At 37.0% G+C, this 15,911-nt stretch overlaps 1 protein-coding gene and 1 non-coding gene across 8 annotated transcripts in view; one reads left to right on the top strand and one right to left on the bottom strand.

Annotated features, from left to right (window-relative positions):
- Positions 1 to 15,911, top strand: part of CDH12 (cadherin 12) — a 1,101,741-nt gene that overhangs the window by 539,941 nt on the left and 545,889 nt on the right. The gene's annotated exons all lie outside the window — the stretch shown is intronic.
- LOC127492916 (U6 spliceosomal RNA) lies at positions 3,866 to 3,972 on the bottom strand. Its single transcript, XR_007922734.1, has one exon. It is a non-coding gene; the product is annotated as a U6 spliceosomal RNA (small nuclear RNA).

Raw genomic sequence — 15,911 nt, 5'->3', positions numbered from 1 at the left:
TTCTTCCCGGGTTGGCTACCGTCCCTCCCACCTCCGTGGAAGGGCGGTTCCCCCTGCCACTTTCCCCACTTCCGCGGGGGAGCGGCACACCGCCGGCCGGCTCTCTCGGGGGCTGCACAGGTGTTCCTTCAGATAGATGTTCCTCTTAGATATTCCTGGTGCATGTTGTCTCTCTCCTCCTTTATAGTCCTCTTCCACCAATCCCAACTCTGCTACCCACACGCCGAGTACGCTGCTCTCCTCCAATCAGGAGCAGGTCCTACAGTTTATTGGTTGAACTGGAGGCAGCTGTGTAGCTGTTTCCTCCCATAATGGTGCCGTGACTCGGATATGAAGCCTAGGCAGGGTTCTGTGTCGTTCCTCCACGAAGAGGGGGAGCGACAAAGATGATATGTTTTTGAAGTTTTTTTATGCTGAAATTATAGTAGACCTTGTATGTACAGAGCACAAATGGACTTCTTCAAGTAACTCTGAGGAGTCTATTTTTGTTGTTTTAAATGTTTTTCATTTGTATAATGCAAAATATTTTTCACTAACAGAGTTGTATCCACTTACTCTTTTGACTCTAATTCTATTCCTAACCCATCTTCACTCTCAAATACTTACCAAAATGTTTTCTGCTTATTGTTTTAAATTTCTTAGGCACTCTCAAATTTCAACACTTCTGGTCCAGAATAGCTTTCACCCTATTACCTAAAATACTTCATTAAAATTTGTGAACAGCCCCTTAACTAGTTTAACTGTGTCTTAAGTATGTGCATGGCCCTCAAGTTACTGACCTTGGTACTCGTATAACATTTAGTTTTGATGATAATGTCTCCTTTTTTTTAGAAGATTAATTTTTTAGTTATTTGAAGGAGAGTTACAGAGAGATGAGGAGGGAGGGAGGGAGGGTGGGTGGGAGGGAGGGAGAGAGATAGAAAGAATAGATCTTCCATCAAAGGGTTCACTTCCCGGATGGCTGCAATGGGCCGGGCTAAAGCTAGGGTCTACTACATGGGTGCAGGGTCCCAAGCACTTGGGCCATCTTCCACTGCTTTCCCAGATCCAGTAGCAGGGAGCTGGATCAGCAGTGGAGCAGCTGAGACTTGAACCAGCACCCATATGGGATGCTGGTGTTACAGGCAGAGACTTAACCTGCTGGCCACAATGCCGACCCTGTTAATATTTTTCTTTTAGGGGTTTCTCCTCTTTTGTATGTTAGTAAAGGTTTAATTTATTCTTATTTTCAAAACTGTTCATTTTTATTCTTTTTCTCTGAATATATGCATTATTGAGAAATATATGCTGTCATCACATTGTTACTCTTTCATAATCTGTCATTATTTTTCAGATTTCATGTTTCAGTTACTAGAATGTCTCTATTGATAATTCTAAATATTATAAATACTTTTTTAAGATTTATTTATTTATTTGAAAGTCAGAGTTACACAGAGAGAAGGAGAGGCAGAGTAAGAGAGAGATCTTCCATCTGGGGGCTCACTCCCCAGTTGGCCACAATGGCTGGGGCTGTGCCAATCTGAAGCCAGGAGTCAGTAGCATCCTTTGGGTCCCCCACGCAGCTGCAGGGCCCCACGGACTTGGGCCATCTTCCACTGCCCTCCCAGGCTGTAGCAGACAGCTGGATTGGAAATGGAGCAGCTGGGACATGAACTGGCACCCACATGGGATGCCGGCACTGCAGGCATCGGCCCTACCCACAGCACCACAGCACCAGGCCCTAAATTTTATAAATTCTTAAAATTGGGAAATGCATTGCCAACTACTTTTATAACTATCAATTTGGATTGTGAGAAATGTTGAAACTCAATATACCGAGAGCTAAATTCAATACCACTTTTCAGAAAAAAAAAAAAAGTTTAGACCATCTCCATTCATTATGTAATACTTCTTTATGGCGGGTTAACTCTCCTTGAATAAATTTTGATGATACTTTCTCACAAACTACAAATTGATGTTTACCAACTTACGTGAATACAATTTGTAGTTTCTAGTATGTTTTCCTTTTTTCTAATTCTAACACAGGAACTAATGTACCCATGTTCTTACATGTATGTATAGAGGTATGTGTGTATATAGAGAAAATATCCATATATAATATATATATAATTGTGTATATTTTTCTTTCTTTCTACCCTCCTTCCATCCATTTTTATTTTCTTGATAGTATCAAAAATTAAATTTCATTTTTCTATGCTTAATAGCAAATTTTGTGTGGAAATCTAGAACTTTTTTTGTATTTTCTATATTTAATCATTCAAAAATGATTTAACTGCATAATTTTAAAAGCAAATGAAGCGTGTTTAGTTGATACGTTTGATTATTATAAAATTGGTGGTATTATCTAAATCTTTCTTTCAATAGAATTTTGAAATACAGTTTGTCACTGGTTAAAATTTATCTGATTGCTTTGTAGAATGCAGGCTTCTCTAAACATCTCTCTCTCTCTCTCTCTTTTGAGCATCCTTTTATAAACAAATTTTATTGAAGGTATACAAATTTCATGTATTTCAAATATACAGATTTAGGAACACAGTGATTCTTCCCACCCGACCCTTTCTCCAACCCATGCTCTCTTCCTCCTCCTTCCTCTTATTCCCTCTCTTAATTTTTACAATGAGCTGATTTCAGTTTGATTTAACTCTGCACTTCAAAAGGAGTTCAATAAGTAGTAAGAAGGAAAACATACACAGTTCAGGACTGTAAACGATCATTGAACCTCAAAATGTCAAATTTATTCCTATACATTATTTTTGGTACTGTACTAGTTTCACAGATTTTTTCCTAAAACATATGGTATTTGTCTTTTTGGGACTGGCTTATTTCACTACATATAATGGTTTCTAATTCATCCATTTTGTTGCAAAAGACGAAATTTCACTTTTTTCATAGCTGAGTAATACTCCATAGTGTATGTATATTCTAATTTCCTGTATCCAGTCATCAGCTGTTGGACATCTCGGTTGATTCCCTATCTTAGCTATTATGTAATGAACTGAAATGTGCATGGGTTACATACATCTCTTTCATAAACTGATTTCATTTTGTTTGGGAAAATTCCCAAGAGTGGGATTGTGGGCCATATGGTAGATCTATTTTCTGATTTCTGAGGTATCTCCATAATGTCTTCCACAATGGCTAGACCAGTTTACATTCCCACCAACAGTGGATTAGGATAGCTTTTATTACAAATCCTTACCAGCATTTGCTATTTGTTAATTTCTGTATGAGAGCCATTCTAACTGGGGTGAGGTGACACCTCATCATGGTTTTGATGTGCTAGTGTTCCTGAGCATATTTTCATGTATCTGTTGGCCATTTGAATTTCATCCTTTGAAAAATGCCTATTGGGGCCTGCACCGTGAAGCACTAGGTTAATCCTCCACCTGCGGCGCTGGCATCCCATATGGGTGCCAGTTTTAGTCCTGGCTATTCCTCTTCCAGTCCAGCTCTCTGCTGTGGCCCAGGAAGGCAGTGGAGGATGGGCAAGTGCTTGGGCCCCTGCACCCGCATGGGAGACCAGGAGGAAGCACCTGGCTCCTGGCTTCGGATGGGTGCAGCTCCGGCTGTTTTGGCCATTTGGAGAGTGAACCAATGGAAGGAAGACCTCTCTCTCTCTCTCTTTCTCTCTAACTCTACCTGTCCAGTAATTAATTTAAAAAAAAAAGAAAGAAAATAATGCCTGTTTATGTATTGCCCATTTCCTAAATGGTTTGCTTGTTTTGTTGTTGAGTTTTTTGAGCTTTTCATAGATTCTGGATATTAATCATTTTTCAGTTTCACAGTTTGCTAATATTTCCTCCCATTCTCTTCCGGGGTGGGGGAGAGGGGGAGAGAGGAGAGATTGAGAGATTCCAGGGGTTCAAAAACTAGGAAACACTTTATGATTTTGTGTGTCATCCTTGTGCAGGGGTCATGCTAATCTTCTCTGTATAATTCTAATATATGTATACGTGCTGCCGAAGTGAGCACAACTTCAGTCTATTTTTAAATGTATTTATACCACTTACATGATGGCAGTGAACTTTTCTCATTCATTTCATCTTTGACAGCTCCACCCGGTTTGGTTTTGGCATCGTTGTTTGTTCCAGGTACATTTTGTACCCTAAAAACTTATTTAGTAAATTAATAGAAGAGAGATCATTCTAATTCTTTTTATTTTTTTTTTTTTTTACAGGCAGAGTGGATAGTGAGAGATAGAGAGAAAGGTCTTCCTTTTTCCGTTGGTTCACCCTCCAATGGCCACTGCAGCTGGAGTGCTGCAGCCGGTGCTCATTCTAACTCTTGATAGTGAGTCTTTTGAGAACAAGGAAACTATATTACATGTCACAATAGCCACCATCTTCCAGCATCTGCCTAATAACTTTTCAATAAGAATTAGTATACTGGGACCAGTGCCGTGGCATAGTGGGTAAAACCGCAGCCTGCAGTGACAGCATTCCATATGGGTGCTGGTTCAGGACCTGGCTGCTCCTTTTCCGATCCATCTCTCTGCCATGACCTGAGAAAACAGTAGAAGATGGCCTAAGTCCTTGGAACCCTGTAACCATGTGGGAAACCCAGAAGAAGCTCCTGGCTCCTGGCCTTGGATTGGCATGGCTTTTGTCATTGTGGCCATTTGGGGAGTGAATCAGTGGATGGAAGATCTCTCTTTCTCTCTTTCTGCCTCTGCCTCTCTGAAACTCTACCTTTCAAATAAATAAATAAATCCTAAAAAAATGAGTATACTTTAAGTATCCTTTGATGGAAAATATTCTTCAGTAAACATGTATATATATATATGTATATATGTATAAGTATATATGTGTATATATATATATATATATATATATGATCTTAGTCACTAAAATAGAGGCAAGATTTACGAAATCCAAACAAGCTGTTTCCCAAGCACTTTTGTGAATAGGCCGTTTTATCATTTTATGGCCCAGTTAAACAATTTCAAAAATGTCCTGTTGCTATGCAAAACATTGTTTCTTATATTAGTTCATATTAAAATATAATTAAGTATAATTTAAGTTGAATTATTTAGATTTGGCACTAAATTATATATCTTGGGAAAATACTTTTAACTTTTGAGGAAAAAAAATTGACAAAACCAAGAATTGTGTTGATTTTCTACTTTAGTTCTTTATCTCAGGACAACAATAAACCATTTAAAGGATGTATGAATTTTGAACATGACCATCATGGATTCTGCAAGAAACTAGCAGTACCCAGGCTAAATCCAGACCTCAGATTTAAAGACTGCATTCCTGCATTTGGGATAAATGTTTCATAACATTCCACATTATTATGAAGAAATGTGTTAGATTGAAATGTGAGCTTTACTGCAGAAGACTAAAAATGTATGGCTTCAAAATTGTTGTTGTTTACTTTTTTTAAAATGAAACTGGAGTAATATAGGGCTGGTAATCAGGTCTTTGAACGTGACAGGTGTAATAATCTGCTAGAGGATTCTGAGTGGCTCATGATTTTGACCTTTGGAAGGTATAGATTTGAGGGGAAATTTAATTTGGAACCAGCAATGAAAGAAAGATCCAGTTTCCTTGGCTAATATTAGATAGTTATTTTAAAAATCAAGAGGAGTTAGCTGCAAGTTTTACACAGAGGAGAGGAACCAGCTCATACATACTGCGGGTTCTTAATAAATGTTGTTGTCAAAGCTGTAGCTTTTCCATAGCCAAAGTGCATACCACAGACCCAATGGCACCCACACTTTTATTTTGTGGCTTCTGGCTGTCCACATCTTTAATGCAAATAGATATGCCTTTTAGAAACTGCTATTTTTATATGAAGTAACTTCATTTTTATCCAAATGGCATCCCCCCAATTTTATTCACTGCTAGTCTTGTTTAATTTATAAAGAAATGAATTCCATACATCTTAACTAAACATATATGCGTTTTAAAAGATGAGAATATACTCTCAATCTATTGCCATCCATAGTATGGATCCTGTTCACTGAAAGTTTATTGTAAGCTTTAGTTAATTTCTTGGGGTTTAGTTTTCTGAAAAGTATGTGACTCTGCTAAAGAGAAGAGAGAGAAAGAAAATGAGCATCTAAAATACTATTGTACTATCTTCTGTCATTAAACCCCATGGTTTTTAATTTAGTGCCAATAAAAAGAAAGAAGGAAAAATAATGTGTTCATCCAGAACAACAAATGACAGTTTGACTAAGTAGGTAAAATACAGCTATAGATTTACTTCTCCAGCAACTCAAGCTGAAGGGACGTGACCCAGAGCACAGTCGTAGAAACATCGGCCTGGAAAAATCAGAAATCTTGTTTGGTGATCTTTCTCAACTAATAGAAAGCTGAGACCAAAGACATTGTATGACTCATTCAGGTTCACAGAACTAATTCATGTCTGATACAACATTTTCAGTCTTCTTAGGAAGCTCTTTGTATTGCGTTATTCTACTTCTTACATGAAGATTTAAATTGAATATGTTAATGGATTTTGTAGAACATAGTTTTCACCAATTTGTACACAAGTAACCTGAGTGCACTAAAAAATTTCTGTGTAATCTTACCTCTTCCTTGCAACGTTGTTTTCCCAAAGTATTTATAGAGAAAGCCAAGGCCTGTCCCTGTGACCTATATGGTCAAAAGTACACCATACCACCTTGCACTCTCTAATGGTTAGCTCATTTTCTCCCTCCCATTACCTCATGCTCTCATTACACTGGTTTTCTTACTTTACAGAACACATCTCAGTGCTGTTCTGACTCTTGACTTCCACTTTCTTCTCCTGAATGATTTTTTCCAGATAGGGTATATTTCAATAGCTAATCTCTTTATGTCCTTGCTTAAGCCTCCCATTATAAATGAATATTTTCCCGACCTGCCTACTTAAAGTCTCTGTTTTGTTTACTGCTATATCATCGCTGCACAGTAGGCCATTGCACTTTTTATTGATGAATTCAAAAATGAATGAGTAAAGAGGTAGCAATTTATCTTTCCAATAGATAAAACATACATTCCGTAACATTAACAAGGAGTGTGGAACAAATACCTCTGTTGTCATGTGAAACATTATGCATTAATCATTGGAGAATCATGAATCAAGTCTTGGAATATCTAAAACTTTACCAATATTTTTATACATAAAATGGCTTTCTGCTTTGTTCCATCCCAAAACATTCCTACGTCTTTCAGTTAATAATCTTAACAGTTGAGGGGTAATTGAATGTTTTTGCTATTGGATCAGACATTCTGGTGCAGCAGGTTAAGTCACATGTGCTTAGTATGCACACATCCCATGTTAAAGTACTGGTTCGAGTCCCAGCTACTCTACCTCTGATCCAATTCCCTGCAAATACACCTGGGAAGTAATGAATGATGGCTCACTTTCTTGGGTTCCTGCTGTTGAGGTCTTAAGCCTGAGGCTGGCCCCTGACCAGCAGGGGACAGTACAAGCACTCCATGACAAGGTGAACGGGAGAGGTAAGGTCGACAGGTCAAGCACACCACAGCAAGCACCTGTGAGTTCTTTCGAAGCAGGAACTACTTTATTGAGGAAGTGTACAGGCTTATAGAGCTTAGGAAAGACGTGCACAGTAGGGGAGCCAATCAGCGAAAAGGTCATGCAGGCGTGGGTGGACCTCGCACAGGGGCATCTTAAGCAAAGTATAGGGATAATGCACTGTCCACGTGTCCAGAATTAAAGCAGACCTATCCCTGCAGGTGGTCCGATCTCGTGTGGCTTAACCGCAGGGGCCGCAAACACGCCCCCCGAATATCCACCAGGTGCCATGTTGTCAGGTACTATTTTAGGCAATGCCCAATACCTGCCACCCACGTAAGAGACACAGAGGGTGTTCCTGGCTCCAGACTTTAGCTTGTACTAGCCTTGGCTCTTGAGGTCATTTGGAGAGTGAACCAACAGAAAGGAATGCTCTCTTGCTCTCTCTCTCTCTTTCCCTTCCCCTCCCTCCCTCCCTCCCTCCACTCAGCCTTTAAAATGAATGAATGACTCTTTTTAAAAAGTCTTTGTTATTTGTAGTCAACTTACAGCATAGATAAAAAATAACAAATACTTTAAGAAAGCTTTATCTTTGAGTGGATATGAATTTTTAATGTATATATTAAAAACTTATGTATTCTATTGAATAGGACAGCATTGAGTGATAAAAGTACCTTCAGAATTCATTTATTCATTCATTCATTCAGACTGTAGTATCAATCTTCAGAGGAAGGATGGAGAGACAACATGTGGTAGTCAGATAAGGAATGCCTCAGATGTATGCATGGAAATTTAGAAGTTAAACATATAGTACTTAAAAAGATAAGGGTGAGTTCTGAGCCATTGGTTAAAACCCCAGTTAAGAGGCCCAGTTCCATATGGGAACCTCTGTATTAGATTGTCAACTAGAACTCCTGGATCCAGCTTCCTGCTAGTGACTCATGAGACAGTGATAGCTCAAGTAATTGGATTCCTGCAGCCCTTGTGGGAGACTTGCATTGATTTGTGAGCTTCTGGCTTCTGCTGTGCCCAACCCATATCTTGTGGGCATTTAAGTAGTGAGCCAACAGATGGAAACTTGGTCTCTCTCTCTCTCTCTCATTTCAACTTAAAAGATAATTAAGGCTGGCGCTGTGGCTCAATAGGCTAATCCTCCACCTTGCGGCGCTGGCACACTGGGATCTAGTCCCGGTCGGGACGCCGGATTCTGTCCTGGTTGCCCCTCTTCCAGGTCAGCTCTCTGCAATGGCCAGGGAGTGCAGTGGAGGATGGCCCAAGTGCTTGGGCCCTGCACCCACATGGGAGACCAGGAGAAGCACCTGGCTCCTGGCTTTGGATCAGCGCAGTGCACCAGCCGTGGCGGCCATTGGAGAGTGAACCAAGGGCAAAAGGAAGACCTTTCTCTCTGTCTCTCTCTCTCACTGTCCACTCTGCCTGTCAAAAATAAAAAAAATATATATAATTAAAAGAAAACTTTAAAAAATGCAAGAGAAAAGTTCATGAAAAAATGAAACTAAAAGGTAAGCTAATTTCTGTATAAAAATTTTGAAACCCATGTACACTTTTTGCTAATATTTTCTATAAATTTTCTATAAATCTGATATTGAAATGGAAATATACATATGGATGGATAGCTGGTTTTCTTTTCCGAAAGAAGTATTGTCCTTTCCTATGCTTTCAGAAAACTGCCTGTTCCTCCTCTTTTCATGCTTGAACTGTGCACTATGTGGGATTGAAGCCCTAATGCATCCTCTTCAGTATATGCCTATTGAACAAGGAAACAAAACTTATTTTTAAATACTTATTTTAAATAAATAAATATTGCTTAGAAAGCTTTACTAAAGTCTTTTGAAAGTTCTTAAATCAGAACCAGTTTTACTCTTCAAGCATATTAGCACAATTTAATTTCCTTTATTAATAAAACTCAAGTTATCTAAAATAAATAGCATGCGTGTTTGGAAATATAAAAAGCAAATTAATTAGGATAACACATATCTACCCAATTGTTTACTAGGACATATTGCTTATTTAGTGCATTTGATAATGTTTTTCTGCTCTGGAGCTTAAATTATTAAAGGGTTAGTGGTATACTGCAAAATAAAGCTATTCTTTAAGTATGTAGGTATCCATCACACATTGAAAACCATTACATCTGGGGGCCAGTGCTGTGGCATAGTGGGTAAAGCCGCCGCCTGTAGTGCATCTTATATGGGCATCGGTTCGTGTCCTGGCTGTTCTACTTCTGATCAACTTTCTGCCATGGCCTGGGAAAGCAGTTGAAGATGGGCCAAATCCTTGGGCCCCTGCACCCACGTGGGAGACCTGGAAGGAGCTCCTGGCTCCTGGCTTCGGATCATCTCCACTCTGGCCATTGCAGTCATTTGGGGAGTGAACCAGCAGAATGGAAGACCTCTCTATCTCTCTCTCTGACAGTACGTCTCTCTATAACTCTGTCTTTCAAATAAATAAAATAAATCTTTTAAAAAGAAGAAAACCATTACATCCAAAATTATTTACTTTATCATTCTGATTTAAAAAGAAAGTTAATACAAAATAAAATTCCACGTGATATCCTTATGTCCTTCATGGGTGTGTATTAGGCATTTAACTAATGGATCAAGTTCTAGGGATAAATGTTGGAATAGTCTTTTAGTTTTTTTTTTTTTTTTTTTTTATTTCCTCTATGACAGATCCTCTAAGATAGATTAGCAAATTACTCCATGCACCCTGTGGTATTATAAGTTATTAGTTTGACATTTTTCTACTGCCATGATCAACAACTCATTTGTCAGTTGCCTATTATTCACTAAGCAAAAAGATGTATTACAATTTTCCTAGTATACTTTTATTTTTTAAACTTTTTAATTATTTGAAAGGCAGAATGACAAAGAAGTAGAGGAAGGGAGGGAGGGAGGGAAAAAGGAAGGAGGGAGAAAGAAAGAGAGAGAGAGAGAAAGAGAGAGAGAGAGAGATCTTTATCAGCCAGGGGCTGGGTAAGGCTAAGCCAGGAGATGAGAGCTCCATCGCAGCTGTCTGGGCATAATACACTGCCCTCCAGAGTATGCATTGGTGGGCACTAGATCAGGATCAGGGTAGCCTGGCCTAGATCAGGCACTCCAATCTGGGAAACAGTCGTCTGAAGCTGTTGCTTAATTCACCTCACGACAAAGACTGCTCCTCAGTGTATTTTTAGATATTCTTATGTTATATTTATTATTTTATTTCAAGCACTGTTTTTTTCCCATAGATGTTATAAAAAGCATTCATTAAATGTTTTCATATATAATACATCAATTACAACAAAATTGGATTTCCATTTAAATGATTTGTACATTTTAAAATTAAAAAATTATGTGTCTTTTACAAATATAGAAATGATGCAACTTTTTAAAAATAAGATGCAATAATGCTTGTCCTTTCAAATATTTTTGGCTTGTTTTATTTCCCAATAACCTTTAATAACCTTTGTAAACAGGCATTGGCTAGCTGGCATGTATTCTACACATTTGTAGAAAGATACATAGACATTCTTATTGTGTAAATTTAGTGAATTGCATTTAGCATATAACACACAGTATCTTATTTTTCTTAATAATCTTTCACTCCTCCAGATCAATATTTAGTATAACAACTATCTAGATTGCTATTTTATTGGCTTCAGAATATCCATGTTGTAGATCTAAAACATATATATTCAACCTATTGTCATTAAATGCACTAATTAATTTACATGTTTTCACCATTAAAATAACATTTTACTAAATATATTTGTTCTATGTAAATGGACATTGTTTTTTTTTTCTGTAGTCTAGATTACTAAAAGAAGTTTTCCTGAGTCAAAAATTGTGAATATGTAATCTTAATGTTACTACAAGCTTATTTCAAAAAATGCTGTTGTGATTTGAATTAGACGCTAATCCATGTTGCCCATTTCTCTGTACAGTGGAAGACATTTGAATCTAAGAAATTTGAAATTTGAAATAAGGAGTCCAATAGTTGTAATTGGAGTGTACTTAATTATAATTGAGATTAACAATATTGTAACTTCCTTCCCTTGGGATTTATTTTTTTTAAGGGGTGGGAGAAGATTAGAAAAATTACATTAAACAAGATAAACTTTCAAGAAAGAAAGATGTTATTCAATACCGTTGCCATGGGGAAAGATAATTAAAAACTCTAGTGAAGGGGAAGGTGACTGAGATTTTAAAGGATGAACTAATGGAAAAGTGCTGGAGAACCCTAGTTGGCAGTTTAGTCAGAGTTGTTGGGCTGTGTTGTTTGCTAATTGGCGCCTACTTGTGTCAGACTCCTAACCTGTCATAGAGACTGAGACAGGGTCTCGTTTTTCCTCAAGGATACAGCCCAAAGAAATGGCTCCTCGTTCTTTAAGCAGGAGAGCTGTAAACCTCGAAAGAGATTGGGAGATGATATGTAAAGATAGGGTAAAAAATTCAATTTTGTTTCCTAAAGTAGAATTTCTAGGAAAAGGGGAGTGAGGGACATAGTCAGGAAGAAATCTATATAAAGGTTATACTGGTCAGAGAATCTTGAGGCCATCTACATCACTTTAAAGAAGGTAACTTGTCCAGTGTTTACTCCGGGTGATTATTTATTCATTTGCCTAATATTCACTGCTATTCTGTCACCTCAATGAGAAATTAGTCCCCTTGATCTTGTCACTGTTCTGATTATCTTTCTATCCCTCCATCTTCCTGACATTTATCTATAATCATTCATGTTTTTCATCAGTTATCTTTCATATTTTTCATATTATTTTCATTTCTAGGATTCTAAATATTTACCCAGATTATAAATTCTCTACCTCAATGACACTGCAAATTTTAATAATAATAATATTGAAAATATGCTAGAATATGAATTTTATTGTTTGCTACATTTTATTATCATTAATTGCCATTTTTAACAACTCTGCTCAGATTCTATAACTACTAAATTAGTATTTAAGCTATCATTTTCCAAAGATACATGGAAGGCATAAGCTCTGACATTTCACCTGTTTGCTGCTATCTCCATTTTATGCTAAAAGGAGAATCATAACCACAATATAGCATTCTTGAAGGTCAGATAACTTATTTCTATAATTCATTGGCTTTATTCCTTTGCTCTTCAATTTCCTGTGTGTATATGAGAAGTCCTATGGTTGACAGATTTTCCTGTGCTTTTTAGGGAATTTTTTTTCTACCCTGAAGATTATAAGATTTTCTCCCTTTTTTGAATTGAGGATTTGTATCAGAGTATTATGAACTGTGTGTCATTTTTCATTAATCCTCTATGGGACTTTATAAGCACTTTAAATCTCCATGCCCAGGGAAAATGCATCTCTTATTTGGCTTTGCCTTCCTTCATCCCTTTCTCTTTATGGAAACGCTTCCTTCACCCCCTCATGTTACATCCGCTTTGTGATAAAGTCTCTCAGCTGTTCCTTATTACTTTTCATTCCTTCAACTATTTCTTCTATATTAAGAGTTGTATCTCCTGCTCACTCTGCAGACCATGAATTCAGGTTGAGTTTTGAATAAACCAGATAATGATCTGCCTTTGACTTAACAGGAATACATTTCAATCATGGAATCCAAAGTGATCTCATTGAATATTTTAAAATCAAAAATTACGTGTAAGGCTACCAGATGATCATAATTCAATATCACTTGCACATAACCCTCTATTCACCATCAAGTGTTCACATGGTTGATTGTGTGGATGCTCCATGAATACTAGAATATGTACTGAACCACAGAGCATGCTCGTAGGGAATAGCCATATCTTAGAAAAAGAACTGAGATATGTGTCTCTAGAAACACATCAATAATTTTTATCTTGATAAGTCTTTTTCAGTGCATCCACTAAAAGTAATCTAGAAATTAAATTTCAATTATACTTAATTTTATTTTATAATTTATGGTTTATGTTATATAAAATAGTATTTTATATGGAAATTTTATCTGATTAATTTCTAATTTATTTTGTTAAATTTATATGGACAATAAAAATCCTTATTTATGTAATCCAGTTTAAACCCTCTTTGTGAGTTAGTTTGACAAAAATATCAAGTCATCAATGGAATTTAATAAAATCTAACATTAAAGATTCTTCTGGATGCAAATAAAAGAAACCAAAATAACGGGACTTAAAGGGCCAAAGCAAAATACCATTACAGGGTGTTCGAAGCAGAGCCATGCTCCGTGTCTCTCAGGTGTGTAGCTCTCTATCTGCTCCTGCTCAGGTAGCTTCCTGTGTTCTGCTCTTCTCCATGGTGAATTGAATGAAAATCCCAGGGACCAGTGTAGTGCCTCCTCCACTGTAACATTTGTTCAATGTCCAGATTCTCTATGATATCCACCTGGTTATTAAAACATATTGGAATAATTCATAAACATCTCATGAGTCATGAAAGTACTTTCTAACTCACAGGAGCAGAATGCCAAAGTATCCAATATGAACTGCATTATATCATAAATGTTTCATTATCACCCAATGCAAAATAGGAGAGGACTCCAAGCAGCTCATGAAAAAATGGCATTAATATGTTTATTTTGGAACAAAAAATGTAGAAACGCTTGCCTAGTTTTTTCATAATACATATTTTTACAGATTTTTTGAAGACCCCTCACATATTTATGGTGGTTTTGCTAGACGTGCTATGACATATATTTATTTTCAAAGAAATAAGTACATTTAGTCAAATAAATGGATATATCAGTGCAAGTGTTCAAATTAACCTCTATTGTAAGCAATTGATCCATTCCTTGATCTAAATGTAAAAAATAAAACATGCAATCTGTTCATTGAAAATGCTCTCCAGGTAAACCTCTTTCTGCATTTGCAAATTTCTGTTACATTTATCATTCATGACACTCTGGTTCACATGTACCTTATATTTCACAAAACATGGATATTACTTTCGTTCCTCACCTTGACCATTTAACACTATTGCAGAAGATGAAGTCTGACTCTGCTATTCTTTAACCTTGTGTGTCTAGAATTTCATTTTATACTTTTAGGTTTGTATCATTGAAGTGCAATAAGGTAAAGAATGGCCCATCTACCTCAGGTGCCAACCAAGATGGATGGCTTGTCTTAGATGATAAATATTTTTTCAAGACAATTGGGTGTCTGATTAATTGAGGAGGGAAAATTATTTCAAAAATTGCTAGCATGCCATTTATCCTCTGTCTGCTTTTTGGGACTTGTCTCTGTGAGAATTATATTCTTGATTCAATTTCAGCCAGCATTGTTTTGGCCAGACACTTCATGTAAGAGATTTGATTTTCTAGAAGGTGAGAAGCAATGTCTGAGATAAAATGCAGTAGAAATTTTTGAGTCAATAAGAAATAAATAGCTGTAAAAGTATGTCTCAAACTGTATTTATATTAACAGTATATGTAAAGCTGCTTCTGAATATTATAAATGATAAAGTTACACAGAAAACAATACATTTACAAAGGCAGTTCCAAATAGAGTATATGTATATGTGTATGTGTGTGTATATGTATATTTATATGTATATGTGTGTGTACGTGTATAGCTCCATATGTACAAGACTGCCTGCTCCATGAAGCAAGGATTTCACTATTTTTTCCTCTTCTTAATTCTCAGAGTCAAGAGAAGATATTACATAGGGTCTCTCAGTAAACACTTGTTGAGTGAATGAGGGACCTGAAAATAGTATGATATCTTTTCCAAAGAATTCAAGCAGAAAACAACAAATTAGAAGAATATGAACTTTTTGGCTTATTGAAATTGACTTATATATGTGGATTCAAATAGAGTATCCCTCTAATTCAGTTTCCTATGAGGTTTATATAATTCTATGTAATATTAATTTATTATATGTATATATATATATATATATATATATATTTGACAGGCAGTTAGACAGTGAGAGAGAGATACAGAGAGAACGGTCTTCCTTCCATTGGTTCACCCCCCTCAAATAGCCACTATGACTGGCGTGATGCGCTGATCTGAAGCCAGGAGCCAGGTGCTTCCTCCTGGTCTCCCATGTGAGGTACAGGGCCCAAGGACCTGGGCCATCCTCCACTGCATCCCAGGCCACACCAGAGAGCTGGACTGGAAGAGGTGCAACCGGGACAGAACCAGCGCCCCAACCAGGACTAGAACCCGGAGTGCCGGCGCCACAGGCAGAGGATTAACCTAGTGAGCCATGGCACAGGCCCATTAATTATATATTTAGGGGACACCAACTAAATGTCCTGTAAAGTACTAGCAAAGTTTTATTTTTAATTCTGTTAATTCATGAAATGATTATCAATTTCCACATTTTATGTCAGGAGTGACACTGAGTGTATCATTTCCAATGCTATGCTAAATAAATCAGTTGTTTAGAAAGGTTCATAAAATAAAAATATTGAGAAAATGAAGCCCAGCTTTCCTGATATATATATATATATATATATATG

The sequence above is a fragment of the Oryctolagus cuniculus genome, chromosome 14 (genome assembly GCF_964237555.1).
Source record: "Oryctolagus cuniculus chromosome 14, mOryCun1.1, whole genome shotgun sequence".
NCBI lineage: Eukaryota > Metazoa > Chordata > Mammalia > Lagomorpha > Leporidae > Oryctolagus > Oryctolagus cuniculus.
Note: the sequence above shows the minus strand (reverse complement) of the source record. Positions and strands in the feature narration are given on the sequence as shown.